Source organism: Durio zibethinus, chromosome 21 (assembly GCF_047325235.1).
Source record: "Durio zibethinus cultivar Kanyao isolate XHJ-2024 chromosome 21, ASM4732523v1, whole genome shotgun sequence".
NCBI classification, from domain to species: Eukaryota; Viridiplantae; Streptophyta; class Magnoliopsida; order Malvales; family Malvaceae; genus Durio; species Durio zibethinus.
This window is the reverse complement of record NC_143182.1, coordinates 11,583,616-11,604,808: the sequence shown is the minus strand read 5'-3', so window position 1 is coordinate 11,604,808 and position 21,193 is coordinate 11,583,616. Positions and strand designations below refer to the sequence as shown.

Below are 21,193 nucleotides of genomic sequence, written 5' to 3'. Positions count from 1 at the left end.
AGTCTCAAGTTTGACTTAGGTATCTTTAAATTGTAGATTCTAGTTCACGAATCCAAATTTTAAGTTCGAGAGTGCAATTACACATGAAGAAGGTTATAGTACCTGCATAGCGCTCATCCAAAGAATGTTACCAATTTGATTTCAAATTATCCAAGCCTTAAAATGTTTTTATAACTTTACTAAATAATTTAATTATTGGAAATTATCATAAAATTACTTTAATAGTTTGGTAGCAATTTAAGATAATTTTCTCACCTCATGAGTATTTATGGTTATTAGTGTCTCACTCTGAATAAGCTTCGTCGTCGGATTCATTAATATATTTTATTCAAAAAATAAATAGTAAAATCTTTCAATAGTTTGATAAAATTTACTTTGATGCAAATCTCTCAATTATTTAGTGAGATTTTATTGTAAATTTATTTTTTTAAAAATTTATTAAACCTTCAAATAGTTTAATAAGATTTAATTTAAAATTCAAATCCTCTAATAGTTTAGTATGATTAAAATAAAATATTTTATTTTATTTTATTTATAAAGATTGAGTTATAAAATTATCCAATAGTTTAATAGAATTTATAAAAATTTTAAATCCATGAAAAATCTTCTAATAGTTTGGTAGTATTTACGAATTTATTTTGTAAACATTTTCTTTTCTTGAATGAAATAAAACAAAACAAATTTAACAATTAAAAAAATAAAATAATGAATATACATGAAATCTAAAATAAAACAAAAACAAAAAAATTAAAATCAAATCAAAAAATGAAAAAAAAACCCAATACTTGCGATCGGGTCGAATCCAATACGCTGGTGGCACAGGGTTGTATGGGCTATATGGGTTAAGGAATATCCAAAAACGATGTCGTTTCTGACCTGATATAAAAGCCAAATTTCTTTTTTTTTTTTTTAGAAACACCCAACTCCCTCACTTTCTAAAACTTTTTTCTCTGCTTTTCTATATATCCTAAAATTAGAAGGCCTAGAAAATGGCAAATCTAGAAAATAGTTAAGCAAACCTGATTCCAGTGACCAAAATCTTCAAATACCGTCGAAAATTTTGCACAATTTTCTAAAAAAGCTTAGAAAAGCAACCAAATCTTGAGTCTTAGCCCAAAATTCTTAGTAATCTCAAGAAAAAAAAACCTTATTCTAGAATTTTAAACCCAAAAACCATGCCAAAACTCCATAATAAAAAACACTTTCTAAAAACCATAGAATTATCCCAAAAACTAGAAAACTTTTCACAAAAAAGGCTAAAACTTCTTTTGTGAAATTTTCTCTATTTTCTTCGAGTCCCTTTTCTATGTGTTGGGACTGATTTATATAGGGTTTTTTCATAAGAAATTTTAGATATTTCATTCAATAAAAAATAATCTATCACAAATAGATTCAGTCCCATATATTACTTGATTTATTCCTTTTAAAAATTGATTCAATTATCATTTTTTGTAATTTAGTTTCCCTTTTTATAGGAATTTGATTTTTGGGATTGAATCCCATGAACGAATCCTATGAACAAGATTGTAATTTTTTTTATTTTATTAAAGTAATAAAATAAGAAACTATAAAACAAACAAATAAACCATTATTGGGCCAAAGCCCAAAGACTAATGAAAGAAACTAACTCCATTTGTTAGGCTTCAAAGAAAACCGTATGTTAGGCTTAAAGCCCAAACATCAATTAAACAAGTCTATTCAAGGCCCAAACAAAAGCACAATAAGCATTTCAAAAGCCTAACAATCTAAACAAAATTGAAATTAAAAATTTAATTATAAGTCCCGGATGAAATGGAGTGTCTACACTTAAGATAACACTTAACTAATTAATGACTTAACTCTTTAATGTCTCCAGTGGAGTCGTCAAACTGTTACAATGTTAAAATTTGAGAACATGCCAATTAGACATAAAAACTATGGAGTCATCACTAATCTTTTTTACTTTGTTATGATTGGTTATCTATGTGAATTTATCATTTTTAAAGTTATCCTAAACATGACTAAAGATTTTTAAAATAAATAGATTCTGGTCTACATTATAATTAAGTTCGGAAGTTGGTTAAATATAGGGAAGGTTTTAGCATCCCATTATACCCAAAATTGATACCAAGTTAATCTTATGTTATCGTACCTAAGCTTTAACCAAAAAGGGTTTTTATTCTTTATTTTTATTAGCTTCAAATCTAAATTTCTTTTATTTATTTACACTATTGTCATACAAATATTCTATAAAAAATATCACAAAAAATATCATGTAATAATATCATAATTAAAACATGTAAAGATTAAGCAAAAATAATCATACAAAAATATTATAATAATATCAAACAAAAATATCATAATAAATCATGCAAATAAATATAATAAAAATATGCAAGTAATCATACAAAAATATCATGCAAATAAATATAATAAATCTTTCCTTTTTTTTTCTTTTTCTTTTTCTCACCACTGTTAATTCAATCACAATTTTAAAAAAATACTAAGATAAAAAATAAGAAAAAATAAAATAATAAATCAAAAATCAAAAATAAAAAAAAAATCATAAAATAAAAAAAAAACCTGTGACCGAATAGAATCAAGAAAAAATTTTAGGTGTAGGTCGAGCCTCCTCCAAACAATGTTATTTGCTCTCAATGTTTAAGTCAAAAAACCAAAGCTTTCAAAATTTTCTTTTCCTTTCTCTCTCCAATCCAAAAACTTATCTATTGAGACTCAAAGCTTTATGTTGCTTTATAATTCTAATTGTCTCAATTGCATTTTGATTCTTTTATTGTTAGTGATTTTTTATTGAGAATTAGGCTTTTTATATAGGAATTGAATCTCTTTTTAATTTAGAAGATTCTAATGCCAACTGATTTTATTAAAATCTTATCCAAATTTATTTTTCTTCTTTGTAAAAACTTAATTATTGAGGATTATCAAAATCAAACTTAATTTTTAAATTTTAAATCTAAATAAAATCATAATCTTAAAAAAAAATCAAAATTTATGTTTTTTTTACCAAATAAAAATAAATAAATAAAAATAATACTTTTGAACATTTAAATTTAAACTCAAAAATAATTTTTAAAACTCAATATTAAAATATAATTCAAAATCTAATAATATAAAAAATTTTAAACAAAATTAAATATCTACAATCACTTTAGCCAACATCCATTCATAATACTTATTCGTTTCTAAATTCGACGAGACGAACTTTCATTATCTTAACAAATTCAAAATTTAATTTAATTTTAGTTTTGGTGTACGAGGAAATTCTTCTTAATTTTAGATAAACTTTTAAATTATTCGACTTACTTGATTCGATGAGGCGGCTGAGAGTATTCAGTGAATCATACGATACAAGTCACATCAAGCACTGTCGTTATTCATCTCTTTGTGCTTGTTTGATTCGATGGATATTTGAATGGGGCTTGACGAAATTGTCCTGAGATTGTAAGAATATAATTATGCAGTGGATTAGTAAGATTCTTAATCATTATTGTAACTAGAAATATAGAAAAAAAAATTGAGACTATCTATGATTTAATAATTGCCGTCTTTTTATACCATACGTCCATTGCAAGAGACATCACTGCTTATGTCACTTCTTTTTTTCCTATTATCAAAATGCAATGGAATGAAAACGACAGAAAAATACTAGTACTGATCGGTCCGTTTTTTGAAAGGGAATGCTTCTTTAAATCTCGAAAGGCGAAGAAAAATATATGTGGATGCTAGTTTTTGTATTCTTTTGGATGAGACCGAAACTCTTTTGTTGTTGTCGTCGTGTAATGAATTTGCTTAAAGGTTTCAGGCTTAACAATTTGATATTAATTGTTTAAAACAAATTCATGAAGTTTTAAGTTTGAATAAGGATTAAAAAAATGCTAATCTAATAAATGTAGAGATTTTTGGAATGAAAATACTAAGTGATAAACAAATCTAGTGTCCCAACAACTGTCTAATTGGACCATGTAAAATATTGTTCAAGAAATTATTTTGAAGTGAAATTAGAAAGGAATTAATCTTGAAGTAAATCCCATAGTTAATTATGAAAATAATGATTATTGAGATGGCTTAAATCAAGATATATTTATTTGGAGAAAGCAAGATGATTAAAAGAGGATAGGACAAATTATGAAGCAATACTATTTAGTTAATGTGAATAAAAATCATTTTTTGAAATGGTTGAATCAAGATTGGAAACTAAGTTTTAATTTTTGGAGAAAAGAAAATTATAGTTTCATATCATAGAGAACCAGTTCATAGATTGACAAATTCAAAAAGACTAGTTTGGAGAAGCAGTGAAACGAATGGTAATAAAAATATCAAACAAAGAACCAAGAAAACAAGTTTTTAGTGGCATCCGAATGCCCAAGACATGTTGAGTTTGAAAATCCAAAAACAAGTTGTAGGAAAATGTCTTCTCACAAATTAAATTACCTAGACAAGATAATTATTTTAGAAAGTAACTAGACAAGATATATATATATATATATATATATATTATAAGAAGAATTAATTATTATTTCCTTCTAAATTAAAGTGAACTGACCTCTTTGTTAAATTTTAAAATTGAGTATTTAATTTAAAATTACTTAATTATAAATAGAGATCTTTATTATATTTAAGTGTTTATGATAATATTATCAATTTAATAATAAAACATATTTAATTTGTTTTCATTTTAATACTTCTCCTCACTCGTGGAGGCAATGAACTTAGTACATAACATATTCTTTACGAAAAAAAATAATAAATCAATCATGCGTGTAATTAACTTTATGCCGAGTATCAACTTTGGTTTGCAAGTTAAATTTTTTAAGGGAGATGGTAATGCATATTCCAATAGTTAGAAGGAACTGTCATCATCAAAGAGTGACCAATAAGAAATTGGCAACGTTCTCAAAGCATATATAGGCCGGATAACATTTTTTTTAAAATTCATATATTTTAAAAATAATTTATGTTAATATTTTAATATATATTTAGAGTAAAATTCGAGTTAAATCTTAATTTAAAATTATTTATTCTAAGTTAAGTCAGATGAATAATCCGACTTTGGCTATAGATCTATTTTATATTGTTAGGCAAAAAGTCTCTAATTAATCAAGTCAGCGGAAACAAAATTAAACGATCAATTAATCACACAAAAGATAAAAATTTAACGTGATTAGATCCAACCGATCTACGTCTACGAATGAAAAAAAATCTATTAATTATAGATAATTATATCAAATATCAAAATAATTACTCAATAATTAATACATATAGATCCTCTCAATCTCTCTTCTAATTTAATAGAATATTCTCAACCTAAATAAACACATGCTTATATGCAATCATACATCATATATATATGAACCCTATCAGTATTCTTTATCTCATTCATAAATATACAAATATAATGCACATACTTATGTGGACTCTCTTAGTCTCTTCTAATCGTCTCACAAACATACAAATATACGCATCCATAAAATATAAATCTCTAATAATCCTATAAGATGTTTATATCATAAAACCCTATAACTCTTTTACGTATTTTTTTCATACCTAACTCTATAAACACTTTACATATTTATAAGCATACAAATTTACATATTAAAAATCTATTTTTTATTAAAATTTTTATTCTGCAAGTCTCTTTATTTATCAAGTAATAGTTAACTAATTCTAAATAAATCTATTATGAGATTTGAGTTACTATTTTAATACATATAAATATATTTTATTGTTTCAACTAAATCTATCATAAAATTTGGCATTATGTCACATCGATAAATTCCTAATTATAATGTTCTATCGCAAGATCTTGCCACAATCTTACCAAGTGAACTGTTAATTTTTGCGCATAGAAAATTTTTCCCTCAAATGAGGAAATGTTAGTGGCGGCTAGAATACAATAACAACATCCGTGGAAAACTCGTTCTCTAATGTTTTCGTCAGTTTGACTGCTATGTTTCGTGATGATAAAATGGTATAAGATCATTGGCCTAACTAATTTTTTTTCAGCTTGGTTCAAATATATATATTTATATATTATTGTTTCAAATGTACCTCAAGCTAGTACAGAGAGTGAGAAGTGGTAAAATAAATTCAAATAAAAAATTCATTTGAAAATTTTTTGAAACCAAACTTGATTGATTAAAAAAAAAATGAAAGATTTAAACCGGAAACGATATGTGCTTGAAAGAATCTGAACTCGAAGAAACTTATATAAACAGATTAATTTGAAGTAGCAAGTTTTTTTATCATGAACAACTAAATCTACTACCTTGTGGGAATGGGGTAATTTCGTGGTGGAGATTTAATTTAGCCTTAGCTTCATAATGCTTCAGCTGTTAGTTTTATCTTGTGAAAGGAGGGGCCAACTCATTGGCTTATAGAATAGCTACAGTAAGAGTACTGTAGGGTTGGATGTGAAAAAGTTTGCTGTACAGGGACCACTGCCGGTAAAATTTGAAATTATAGGTTGCTTTATTATTAATTTGAATGAACATCCTTTTTCCTATCAAAGAAAAACTAGATCTCTATATGCTAATAATATATATAGTTAATTAAAGACTTATAGTTAGAGTCAATGATTCAAATTTTATTGTCATTTAATTTATTAAATAATCATACTAATTGTCACATAAATAGAATTTATACATGATAATTTAATTAATAACATCATCATTTATAAGATAAAAAAAAAAAAAGCAAATCCTAACAAGTGATATGTTGATCACTACTCAACTCTCTCTCTTTGTCTTTTCTAAGTTTGCTTTTTTTTTTTTTTTAATTCTTGTATATCTCGATAAATTGAGTATCGGAGGATACGTGTCAAATTACCATTTTCAATGCCTCCTAACCTTTTTCTTTGTCACAAGTCTTACATATTCTTTTTTTCAACTTCCAACAAATGAATCTCTAGATCACCAAATCAAGAATTATATTAACAAAATCAAGAACATAAATTTGATCTTTTTCTACATGAGAGAAAGCATCACAAGACAAACCTATGATATTGGCCAATACTTCATCTCACTTTTAGTACTAGAACTAATTTTTTATTTTTAGCAAAGGATATTATTTATGAAAGGAAAAGATTATATGCACATAAATATAAATACACATAACTATTTTTTTTATATCAACTTTTTTAACCTAATAAAAAAATATTTTATTCATTTTTTAAAAAAATATATTATCATAAAACACATATGTATATATTTATGTGTATATATAAATTGTCCTTTATGAAAAAATACAATGTAGCAATCAACTACAAACTACAAAATAAAACGTTTTTTATTTTATGAATGATAATGCGATTTTATTAAGGCATAAATCGCTTATAAATATAACCATTATAAAGCTAGGAAGGAGGCCTCAAAATCTTTCATGAATACACATCACATTATAGCTCCTCTCTAAGCACTCTGTAATGGCAGCCAAGGAATTCTGTTTCCCTTTGTATGAAAAGATTGCTCGTAAAAACACTATCCAAAGAGCATTGGATATCACTCTTTTTTTCCTTCTAGTTTCCCTCCTGTCTTATCGTCTCCTTTCTCTTAACAACCATGGATTGGTCTGGCTCCTTGCTTTCTTATGCGAGACATGGTTCACGTTCAATTGGTTTCTCAACGTCAGCTCCAAATGGAATCCTGTGGAATTCAAAATATACCCTGAAAACCTTGAACAGAGGTAGCAAATCAACGGTTTACATACGGTTTACATACGATCACTATCATTTTCTGTTAGTAATTATTGTTTACCATAAAATTAATTGATTTTGTTGACTGCAGGTTTCCGGAGCTTCCCCCTGTGGACATTTTTGTTACGACTGCAGACCCCGTGTTAGAACCGCCTATTATAACTATAAACACCGTTCTCTCTTTGTTGGCTGTTGATTATCCAGCTGCCAAGCTAGCTTGCTATGTATCCGACGATGGCTGCTCCCCTCTCACCTTTTACTCTATAGTGGAAGCATCCAAATTTGCTAAGCTTTGGGTCCCATTTTGTAAGAAGTACAAAATTCAAGTTAGAGCTCCCTTTAGATTCTTCTTGGAGGATCCTATATCCTCCAATTCAAATTTTGATTTCAAACAAGATTGGGAAAAGATGAAGGTATGTAATTTCAAAGTTGGGCGAAAAAGAAAAAAAAATGAACAGGAGAGCAAAATTATCTGTTTTCTTGATAATACAGTTAGAGGTATTCCTTGACTTTGTTTGCGGCTAATCTCCTCTTGAGACGATTTTAAGATTGCAAAATTAATTATTTTAAAAATAAATATACAAAAATTTAAATTAAAAAAATCTTTTTTTTTGATTAAAGAGAAGATATTATATGATTCCATGATAATATATAAAATTTATATATTGATAATAAACAAATATAAACTCATTTTATTTTGCCATTTAATTTGCAATTAGGCACTAATAGACATTTAACTTGTCTTAATTTATTGGATCCTTGCAGGCCGAGTACGAGCTCCTTAGCTTAAAAATAGAGGAAGCAGGCCGAAGAGCAGCTCCATGTGATCTAACCGGTGAGTTTGCTGTTTTCTCCCAGGTTGAACGCAGCAACCATCCGACTATAATCAAGGTAACTCATTTATACCTAAGACAGTTCATTGCCTCAATGTTCCCCCCTATTCTAATTAAACAAAATAAAATTATATATATTGTTTCCATCATGGTTTAATTTTATGCGATACGATGTTGTTTTATATATGTGGCTCATAAAAAATGTACTTATCTTCATTGGTTATTAATTTTGGAATCATTCGAATTGTTTTGTTGTAGATAATAGGAGAGAACATGCAAAACTTTTGGGATGATGAGGTGCCACATTTAGTTTATATTTCCAGAGAGAAACGGCCGAAACATCCACATCACTACAAAGCTGGTGCCATGAACGTTCTGGTAATTAACAAAGAATTTCGTGTTAGGCCAAACAATTAGTGATGCAAAAAATAATTAATTTGAATCTGAAATTTAATTCAATTAATTTATACAATCATTTAAATATTTAGTAAATTTAAAATTTAAAATTTATATTTTTTTTTTATTTCCTAACTACCATTTTTTTTATAAAAAAAATCAAAATTTTCAAAAATTACCAAACACTTCTCAACATTTACTTAAGTTACTCAATTTAAATTGAATTCATTTTTGGGAAATTACCCATAAATATTCTTTAAACCAACTACCAGAAAATAAATTAATCAACTATGGTTCTTGTACCAAAAACAGACTAGAGTGTCAGGGTTGATGACGAATGCGCCGTTCATGCTGAACGTAGATTGTGATATGATGTGAACAACCCACAAGTTGTTCGTCAGGCAATGTGTCAGCTTCTTGGTCACGAGAGTGAAAGAGAAATTGCATTTGTTCAGTATCCTCAGTCTTATTACGATGGTCAGAAGGACGATCCCTATGGAAACCAATTTGTGGTTTTGACAGAAGTGAGTCATATTTTTACATAGACCTCAATGAATTTTCTACTACTACTTTTCTTTTTGCTCAGTTAGAATATATATATATATATATATATACATATATATATATGTTGCTATGTTAGTATATGGGCCGTGGGATAGCGGGACTCCAAGGAATGTTCTATAGCGGAACAGGATGCTTTCATAGACGAAAAGTCATCTATGGTCTACGGCCTCATAACGCAGAAAATCAAGCCAGAAATGATACATCAATTAACGGTATATACTTTTTTTTAAAAATCTAATTAATGGTATGTATTTAATGAACAATTTATCTTTAAATTAAAGGATTGAGATCCAATTGGTTACTAACTATACAATGATTCAATATTGACATTTTGCATTGTATTTCAATTTTGTTCAATTTTGTTATTACTTATATTTTTATTTCCCATATAGAATATGGTGACAAATTTAACTTTAATCCTTTAAGTAATGATTTCTTTTTCTCTTATCACTTTCAAATAAAAAGTCTCTTAGAAGACCTTAATTCATAAGCCTTTTTTAGTGAATATGGTTAAATAAAAATTAAAATTAAAATTTATAAATTAAAAGATCTCACATAAATCATGAAAAAAAAATATTTTTTTATACATTTTAATAAAAATTATGATAATTTTTTCGCCATTCAATAAATATTGATTACATCTTGAATATAAACAACATTTGTAATAACATTTTTCATATATTATTAATTTTTTTATAATTAAGATCTTTTAATATATAGATTTCGATTTTCAAAGTTAATTTTTATTTAACGGTTTTCATTAAAAATCTTAAAAGCTCCACCTAAAAACCTTTACTTAAATATTGCCCTCACTCTAGCTAAACTCCGTAAATTAAAATAATAGGAGCATGATGGTTTATTCTTTCTTTCTGTAGGAAAATTAGCTTATTATGAACTGAAAAAAGAGTTTGGGGACTCAAAGGAGTTTTCAGAATCAGCAACTTATGCATTGAAAGGCGAGAAGGATCGTCGAAACAACCTTTCAGATTCTCTCGAGGCAGCATTCCGGGTTGCAGGTTGTGGCTATGAATTTGGTAGTAGCTGGGGAACAAAGGTTAGTAGAAGAAACCTACTAAAATATTAAGCAAAAATGTCCAAGTTGCGTTATAGTAAAAAATATAATATTTAAACTTTAAACATTTTAAATGTAATATTTGAATTATAAATATGTTAAATAATATAATATTTGTAAAATTTATTGTTAATCACGTATCAACTTTAAAAGCTAATGATATTAATGATGAATATTATCTTAATTTATATATTTATAATTCATTTATCATATTAAATATTTTACTATAATTAAAGTGTCTGTGATATTAACTTAAATATTAATAATTGAAAAGAGCTGATGATTGTAATGTGTAAACCTTCAAATTGGGGTAAAATTGATTACGTTTGCTTCAGCTTGGATGGATATATGGATCCATGGCAGAAGATATGCTAACTGGGTTGACGATTCATAAGAAAGGGTGGAAATCCACCTATCCCATGCCCGACCCGCCGGCCTTTCTAGGTTGTGCGCCATCTGGGGGCCCGGCGGCAATGACTCAACAGAAAAGGTGGTCTACAGGCCTGTGTGAAATCCTTGTTAGTAAAAACAACCCAATATTTGGCACCCTGACCGGAAACCTCCAGTTCAGGACGTCCTTAGCCTACATCTGGATTCTTTCTTGGGGCGCCTCCTCAATTCCTCAGCTGTGTTATGGTGCTCTGCCTGCATATTGCATCCTTGCCAACTCCCATTTCTTGCCCAATGTGAGCAGAATTTACTTGCAGTACATACTTCATATACAATTAACTGAGGTCGTCGCTTCATCCATTTATATATATGCCTCATACTTGTCCTTTATATAGTTTTGTTCCAAAAAATGTCAAGTACAATAAACTATTCGAGATGTTCTATCTTATTTGTTATGTCATTGTCTCTCACCTCGAAGCGATGCTTTAGTGTCTCGGCATCAAATCCAGGACCACATAGTTCCATATACAACTGTCTGAAAAATGAGTACAATAAGAAAACAAATTTAGATACATTTTTTTTAACATGAACCCTAGATTTAACTTAATTCATGTAATTTCCAATAAATTTAAGATTTAAATTTCAGTAATTGCAATAACTTACTTTATTCTCAAGCTTTCAGCCTCCTTTGAATGAATTTATTTTCCTCATTAAAAATCATTACTTTAATTTGTTCTGAAACAAATTAGTACAGTATAATCTAATTGTACTTGTTATATATACTTGTTTTAGAAGCGTGAACTGTTCACAAGTTTAACAATTAATGCAGGTCCAGGACCCGGCGATGTTGATACCTGTTGCCATTTTTGTGATTTACAACTTGCTCACTCTCAGGGAATACCTCAAAACTGGCATGTCCATACTAGCATGGTGGAATAACTTGAGAATGGGAATAATAACAGCAACCTCTGCATATTTGTTTGGAGCTCTAAGTGTCCTACTCAAACTCTTGGGTTTGTCTGATACAGTTTTTGAAGTTACAGGAAAAGATCAATCTAATTCCAATGGTGACGGTACTACAAAATTTACCTTCGATGAGTCACCTATTTTTGTGCCAGGCACGACCCTTTTGCTTGTGCACCTGATAGCACTGCTCGCCCTTTCCTTAGGGTGGCGACCATTAGTTCAAGATGATGTTGGGCACGGGGTAGGGCTAGGAGAGGTCTTGTGCAGCCTATGGGTGGTGCTATGCTTCTTGCCATTCCTGAAAGGGTTGTTTAAAACAGGAAAATATGGGATACCTTCCTCCACCATATTCAAGTCAGCTTCTTTCGCATTAGTTTTTGTTTATTTCTGTAGGACTTCAGGGGTTTGAGATATGGACTACTACAGGTAACTTGAACTTTGTTTTTGGTGCGTAAATTAAATTTCATTGTAAATTGAGATGTTAATCATTACTTGCTTCACCACAGACCACATAAGAATAAAAACAATAGCTACGGGTTTATTGAGTAAGTAAATCTCTTTGATAGATAATCTATATGTCAAATACAAGTTTTTTCTTAGGTTTGTAGTTTATTTTTATCTTAAAATTAAAAAAAAATATTTTATTAAAATGATATTATCTCGCATCCGTTAAATATTGTGTTTTTATGATTTTATATTTATGTTGGATTTCTTTATCTATAGCTAATTGATTTTATATTAAAAAATTTATATAATAAAAATAAAGCCAATATATGTTATCAACCATTTCAAATAAGAACTAATTAATTACTTTAAATTATATTCTGTAAATTTATTACTTAAATATAGTTAGAAAATAAATCTATACGTTCCGGTTCGAAATTGTGTAGATAACTTAATTTGCAATGTCACTATGGCAACATCCATTTGGTTATATATGTACATAAGTAGTTAATATTTGTTTTGTCTGTCCAAACCCCAACCGGTAAACATCTAGGCAAGTAGAATTGCAATCAAATGATAAATCATATATATAACATATAGCAATTTAAAGTGATTCCATAGAAATGTATTAAATAAATCATCACCACTTAACCAATCAAACACCCAAATACTCAGCTCACAAACAAAGGTGGATCTACTTGAGGGCCACCAAAAAAAATTCTAAAATAATTGTATTTTAGATAAAGTTCAATAATTTTCATTGGTCCAAAATAAAAATTTTAAATTATATTAGTTTTTCAATTTGAATTTATTGGTTATCAAGCCCAAAGCTCAAAACATTTAAATAAGAAACTTACTTGTTAGTTTAGTTTTACCACATAACACCAAATATTTCTTGTTTTTTCTTTAATTTTTTTCTTTCTTAGTTATTTCACTTATTTGATCAAAACCAGCAGTAGACAGCAACCTGACACCACGCATTCTTGAGAGAGTATTCAAATTGAGTTTATTTTACTTTCAAAATTTATCTCATCTCCAACTTTGTAGACTTGGACATTAATTTTTCGGTCTATTAAGGTTTTTTTTTCTTTTTCAATTCATATTAGTTGTGTACATTAAAAAAATGTGTTTTAAAAAAATTGATAATGAAATTATTGTGTAAAGTTTTCAAAATATGAAATTGATGTAAAAAATAATTGTAAAATTTTTAACAATTATGACTACATATGTAAGTTTAAATTATTATTATTATTATTATTATTATTATTATTATTATTATTATTATTATGTTGAAACTAAGTTCTCACTAGATAAAATTTTTTATTCCTCCACTGCTCACAAATCAATCCCAACCTAAATAAATCAATAAACACTCTTGCTCAATCTCTAATAATCTCAATTACACATCAAATATTTACACTTATAGTCACTCTTTTAGCACCATGAAGTGTGTACACATCTAACATTTTAAGGATGTATTTAATACACAAATTATGATGGGATAAGATAAAATGATATTATGAATATGATTAAATTAAATAATGTCTTCATATCACTACAGGGGAATAAGTTTTTATCGATTTTTTTTTTAAGTTATAAACATCGTTAAAAAATTTATGACGTATATCAAAAATATCGCTAAAAATGTCACCTATATTACATTAGAGAAAATAATAGTATTTTAAGAAAAAACACCACTAACTTAGCAAGATTTTTGTCTGCAAGTGCCACTAAATAAAGAATTTAGCAGCATTTGTGTGCAAAAACCTTGCTAAATTTAGCAAGATGTTTTGACACAAATATCGCTAGTTTTTATAATTTAAGTAGTGTTTTTACTTATAAACGTTGCTAAATTAAAAATTTTATTTTTTTATTTCTTTCAGCATTTACTATTATAATTAAATAAAAAATAGATAAATATTTTTCAATTCATCAAATAAATTTAAAGTCATAAACTGAATATTATAAATATTTAAATATCAAAATACATAATTTGTTCCAGTATGCATATAACACAAAGTTTAATCCAATAGCATTCAAATTTTTTCAGTATATTAATAAAAAATTTAAAATATATGAAATTGATGACCACTAAGATTTAGAGCACTATCATTTGATGAAGAATTTTTTCCACCACAATCATTAGCTTACTTAAAAACCTACTGAATAAAATAAAATAAGTTTTTACATATAATAATAAGCTATTTATGACATTAAAAAAATATAAATAGTTACTAAATATAATACCTGAGTTGATTGACTACATAAATTATTTTTTCAAAATTGTTGTTGCACAAAGTTCATAAGAGTGTTGAATCGATCATGTAACTGCTTACGCTTTTCATTTATTCTAACATGCTCCTCAACTCTTTTTGCTTTTGTTTGCTGAACACGTTGCATAATTTACAACATCTCTCTCACTATTGAGATTTTTTGGATAAGATTGACTTGTTAAGAATATAAATTGCTGAGAGATATTTTTATAGTAGTTAGATGGTCTTGGACCCAATCCAAGGCATCGAACCCGTCTATGTCTTTTTTTTTCTAGCAACATTTATGAAAATCTAATCTTTCAATTTTTACATGTTGACAAAACAATCGAACACTACTTCAATCTCAATGGCCATTTTCTCTTTTGCTTTCTCTTGTAAATTAATCAAGTAAAGCTATCAAGTTTAATAATTAATCCTTTAGCAATATAATTTTTCGGATAGCGTTTATTGGGACAATATGACTTTAACCTCCTTAAAAACCTGAAGCATAAAATATTTGTCATATGCCTTTTTAATTAGAATGGTATCATAGACATTAACAACTTATTAATAAATAATACTTTTTCAATAAGATACATCCATTAAAATAAATTGGTCTACTTACTTTTACTTCATATGAAAGGTGGATAATCAAATGCATCATAATAGTGAAGAAATTTGAAAGGAAAATCTTCTCTAAATGGCATAAAGTAATCACGGCTTGATCTTGAAGCTTGTCAACCTCTTCCACAATTAGAACTTTCCCACAAAGTGTTTTAAATATGTTATTCAATTCAATTACAACTGAAGTGATTAGTATTGACATTGATGAAAGTAAAGAAATGAGAAGTAAGTCATGCATCAAGATGTGGTAATCATGTGACTTCAATGAATAAAGTTTTTATTTCTTCAAATTTACACATCTCGATATATTTGATGCATAGCTATCTTGGATTTTCATAATTTTTAACACCTTGCAAAATACATTTTTCTCACCTTTAGATAACCCAAAACAGGCAAAAATCAATCGTGATTTGCCATTAGAAACAACTTCGGATGAAAGTTAAGGTAAATCATCGTGTCAATTAGATAAAGTCGACTCTTTAAGTCATCCTTTGATCTTTTATTTACGTTGAAAATTGTCTCAATAAAATTTTTGCAAATATTTTTTTCAATGTGCATCACATCAAGGTTATGACATAATAAGTTATATTTTCAATAAGACAACTCAAAAAAGATACTTTTTTTTTTCATAACTCAGACTCATTTGGGTCATTTTCTTCATCTTTTTTCTCGTCATTTTGAACATCAACATTACCAACTTGAGTATCAACATCACCAATTTGAGGAATAAAAAGTTGAACACCTTCAAAGATCTCTCTTACTCTTTTTCTTGATTAAGTCATTTTTCTATAAGTGAAATTCATATCTTTTAAATTTGACAAGATATCATACCCAATAATAGGTATGGGTGTTCTTCTAAACTCTTTTATTCCATCAAAAAGATGTTTTTGGAATCAAAATCAATGATTATCATTATAACTATTTTAACTCTTTAATAAGAGGTTACAAGTAGATGTCTATATCATTTTTTAAATCTTTTTTCCCAGTAATTATCATAGCAAGATAAATGACTGTTGCTTCATGGTAATCCATGGTGGTAAATTGTACAGAACCAATACAATTAACCAAAAACTATAAGAAGTACTCATCACTTTAAATAGGTTGAATCCGTTCGATACTAGTCTAAACATAATATTTTGAGGATCAAAAACAAAGTTTGAAAACTTAGAATAAACTGATTTCTATGCTAAAAAATTAGCAAGATGCCTCAATGATCCATCATCCATCTATTCGTTATGATGTCACCTCATAAAATCCATAATTTTGAAAGATATGAAAAGTTGTTGAAGTTTTTGTATTAATGAAAAATATCGTAAAACCTTTACAGGTTTTTTTTTACATGGACTTCATCATCATCCTCATTTAAGCATTCTTTGGGATTTATGTCTAACCAATGAAAATTATCACACCCATGATAAGATTGTTGATTTTTTCTATCACCCTAATACAACATACAATTATTGGAATAACTATAAATTTTCTCATATTCAAAACCTAACTCTTTAATCATCTTCTTTAAATCCTTACAGATTTAGGGATTTTTGCAAAGAAAAATATTTTTTTTCATAAACTTTAATAATAAAGTCAAAGAGTTTTTCGTTTATCCATATAAGTATTTCAAGTGAAATAGACGCACACATAAAGATAACATCAAATGCTTAGATCCCTCATAAAGTTTTTCATTCATATCTTTAAGCAACTTATAAAACTTTGATACTTCTCCACAAGTTATTGGTCTCCTACACCTATCTCATGTTCACCAAAATCATTCATTTCAATATTTGACTCATTAAATTCATTATTTTTGGGAGACAGATTATGAAGATGTTGGTTATGAATGTTGAAAATATTTCACAACATGTTTTTCATGTCATATTATCTAATAGGATCATATTGCTATTACGAAACCCTTGAAATTGAAAGAACTCTAGTCAATGACCTTAATGGTACAAACACTCTATGAAAATACCAACTAACATTTCTCCAGATAAATCCAAATTCACAAAAGATTCAAGTTTTGTAAAAATTCGCAAAAGATTCAAGATTTACAAAACCTCAAGATTCGCAAAAGTTCCAAGATTCGTAAAAATTCAAAAATTCACAAAGATTTCAAATTTCACAAAAGTTCAAGATTCATAAATATTCTAAGATTTGTAAGAATTTTAAGATTTGCAAAAATTCTAAGATTCACAAAGGTTTCAAAATTCGTAAAGTTTCAAGATTAGGAAAAATTCTAAGTTTTGCAAAAATTCTAAAATTTGTAAAGATTTCAAGATTTGCGAAGGTTCTAAGATTCACAAATGATTCAAAATAAATTTAAAAATTCACAAATGAAATTTCTAAAATTTTAAAATTTACATTAGAAAATTTTTTAGTTTCACATCTAAATTTTCAAATATTTTTATTTAAAACTCCAAGATGCAAAAGTTCACATTAGAAAATCTTAAAGATTCACATTCTCATTTGAAAAATTTTAGGGATTCTCTTCCAAAATTTCAAAGATACACAAATATTCACATATAAAATTCAAAGGTTCACATTTGAAAAGTTTTAGGGGTTCATATTTAAAATTCAACAATTTTCATTTGAAAGCTTACGAGATTCACATCCAAGATTTAAAAATTCACATTTAAGATATTTTAGAGATTCACATCTAAAATTTTAAAAATTCTTATTCAAAAATTCACATTCAAAAAGTTTAAAAATTCTCATTTGAAAGATTAAAAAATTTTCATTTGAAAAATTTTAGAGATTCTCATCAAAATCCAAAGATTCATATTCAAAAAATTCTAGAAATTCATATCCAAAATTCAAAGATTTGCATTTGAAAAGTTCAAAGATTCTCATTTAAAATTCAAAGATTCTCATTTGAAAAGTTTACATCCAAAATTTAATGTCTCAATGGTTCATATTATAGATTCTCATTTTATGAAGAAAAAAAACTCTTCTAAATAGATGCTTAACAACTTTAAAATCTTTTCAAAATATCTTTCTCATCCATTTCAAAAAACTCTTTGTAATTAAGAGCAAAAATCTTAATAATTTTTCATCCAAGGTTAAAAATTTCAATTTGAAAATTTTTTCATCTCAAGAACAACATCATCCCAAAAAATTCCTCATCTTTTCACTAAATTTAATTTCAAAATCCAAAAACAAAATTTATTATCCATCAAACAACTATCATAAATGCAATGCATGTAATGCAAATGTCAATCAATGTCATGTAATTCTAATTATGGTAATAAGATTCTTAAGCTGCCATATTGTATTTTCCTTTCCAATTTCTCAAAACTAATGATTTCAAATTTAATGTACAAATTCCATCAATTGATCCTTTATGATTTTCATCATTTGGTCACACAACTCACAAGTTTTATCTAACTATCCCATGGCAATTTTCATCACTTGGTCACTATTTCTACAAAACATCTTTTTATGCTTCTTTCACCTTTTTCATTTCATTTTCTTTAGCTTGTCGTTTTGGCTTTCTTTAAATAAATGCAAGAAATTTTTTATGGACATTATCATTCATTTATTTATCATCATTCTAATTCATGACAAATGTAATTCAATCATACATTTTCTCAATTCATTTTAGGGAAAGGAAAAAATAGTGAAGAATAAGAATGATCAAAGAAAAAATATTTATTATAAGAACAAGTTTGGCAAAGAATAAATAGGCAAAAAAACCATCTCAAAGTAAATTATAAAGATGAATGCTTGGAAGGGTTTACAACATCCAATGAATATTCAGACAATTTTAAACAAAGTAACTTTGATTTTTTTTCAAAAACTCATTTCATTGATATTCTTGATTTTTGAGCTCATTAATCCAAGTATAATCCATACTTCATGGGATCGTCAAATCTTCATACAGTAAAGCTATTTTTTCAAACCTTTAACTCAAATATTTTGTTTTTAACCCTTTTGGGTTTTTACTTTAAGTTTTTTTTCCTTTTTTTTTTTACATATTTTTTCTCATTTTTTTTTCTTTTAATCCATCAGTGACATTTTGATCAAAATCTCCAACAATCCTATTACAAGTTTGTTTTAGTCCAAGTCATGATTTTTCAATTCATGATTTTCCAATTCAAACATTCACATTCGATTAAAATGGACTTTTAAGGTAAGTAATGTACGCTAAGGTGAAAAATTATGAAAGAAATGGATAGAGTAAGCCCAAAATGTATTTAAAGGGTTATAAGCCAAAGGATCATTTCTTATCATGTAGAGTACCTTGGCTTTTTACCTTTATTCTTTATCAATTCTTTCTTTCTCTTTTTTTTTTCTTTTATTCATATTTTTATTTTTGGGTTTTTCATTATTTTCAAGAAAGATCTAATCGCAAAAGGGTTTTACCCCTAAAATTATTAAGGATCTTCACTTTCCTTTTTGTGAACAACCCTTTTTCAAACTTTGTCCCCTATTGTAGGGGTGATGCTTGGTTAGAGTTTTCTGAAAGAAAATTTCAATAGCTCAAATGATGTAGCAAATGAATAATTTTTTTTTTTGTAAAGGGTAGAAGAGAGATAGCCATTTCTTATTTCAAACATTAATAATTTCAATGAAGAACATTTATTAACTAAGAGCAAACTTGTAAATGAACTATCACAAAAAATCACATATTGCATTACTTTCATCTTTCAATGAGTGAAACTCTTTGCCAAATTTATCTTTTTTTACTTTAGTAATCCTAGTAGATTAAGAGTCTCAATTTATCAATTCTATCGATATAAACAATGCTTTTAAAATTGAATCCTAAATTGTTATTGAATTGTCTGAACATTCATTATTTATAATTTAGGAATGGGTATAAAAAAATAAAAAGATAAAAGCATATAATGGTGATTGGCATGAAAAAAGAAATGTCATGAAAATATATCATATTTGCCACAATGGTAAAATGAAATCCTAGTACATAAAAGAAATCTTAGCATTATTCTAAAAGAAATCCTAAAATGACATGTAGTTTCAGACAACTTTAGCTTTCCTTATCATTTCCACGATTATGCCCCTGTATGGTTCGATACAGGGTTGTTACCATTGTTTGACCTATTTGGCTTGTTGAAACTTAGCATACCTAGTTTAATCAAAATTTACATTTTGTGCTTGAAAGTATAATAACTTTTTTATAAAATGACCTACATTCCCATTATGATAGTTATATATGGCATTGGTATTATACCATTTGGGATAGGTGGCTTTAAAGGTTCCAACTTAACAGGTGCTACCAAGTGATTTGTTAACAAGCTCCAAGAATAATTAGTATATGTCATTGAAATTGAATCAATATGAGCTTTTTCTTAGTTATTTCGAGGTCTCCTTAACGTAGGTTGATAAGCATAAGAATTTGAAGAGATGTTGTTCATGGTTGGGTAATAAGGTTGGTACATTAGATAAAGATAATATGGGTTGAAGCCTCCAATCTGTTGCCCTTCATGGATTGTAGCTTGAGCATCTCTTTTTTTTTGGTGTACCTCTTTCTTTGCATTAGTTGCATTACCACCTTTAAGCTTTTCATTCTTTATAGCATTCTTAATGATTTCTTCAAAAATTATCATATTAGCAAAATTCTTAGTGGCATTTTTAATCATCTTTTCATAATAAGAAGCATTGAGAGTATTGACAAATAGGACTATAGTTTCTTTTTTAGTGAGTAGTGATTAAACTTAGGCAACAATATCCCTCTACTTTAAGACATATTTCTTAAAGTTTTCAATATCTTTCTTTTCCATGCTTTTGTAAAGATATATGATTTGGTGTTAAATCTATGATGTGCTTATATTACATAATAAAGGCCTTTGCTAATTCTTTATAGCTACGGATGAGAGACCTATCCAATTGCACATAGCATTAAGTAGTTGAACTAGTAAGGTTGCCTTGAAAGATATAGATGAACAACTTTTCATCATGTGCAAGTATGGCTGTTTTACGATAATTTATAATGACATGCATTATAGAG

The 21,193-nt window shown here is 27.4% G+C and overlaps 1 pseudogene across 1 annotated transcript; it reads left to right on the top strand.

Annotated features, from left to right (window-relative positions):
- Window positions 1-7,335: 7,335 nt before the first annotated feature.
- On the top strand, window positions 7,336-12,561 carry LOC149512889 (cellulose synthase-like protein H1; annotated as a pseudogene). Its single transcript, XR_016331497.1, has 9 exons — window positions 7,336-7,680; window positions 7,782-8,103; window positions 8,456-8,581; window positions 8,782-8,901; window positions 9,232-9,443; window positions 9,560-9,695; window positions 10,359-10,537; window positions 10,891-11,241; window positions 11,775-12,561. The product of XR_016331497.1 is annotated as a cellulose synthase-like protein H1 (transcript).
- Window positions 12,562-21,193: the final 8,632 nt, after the last annotated feature.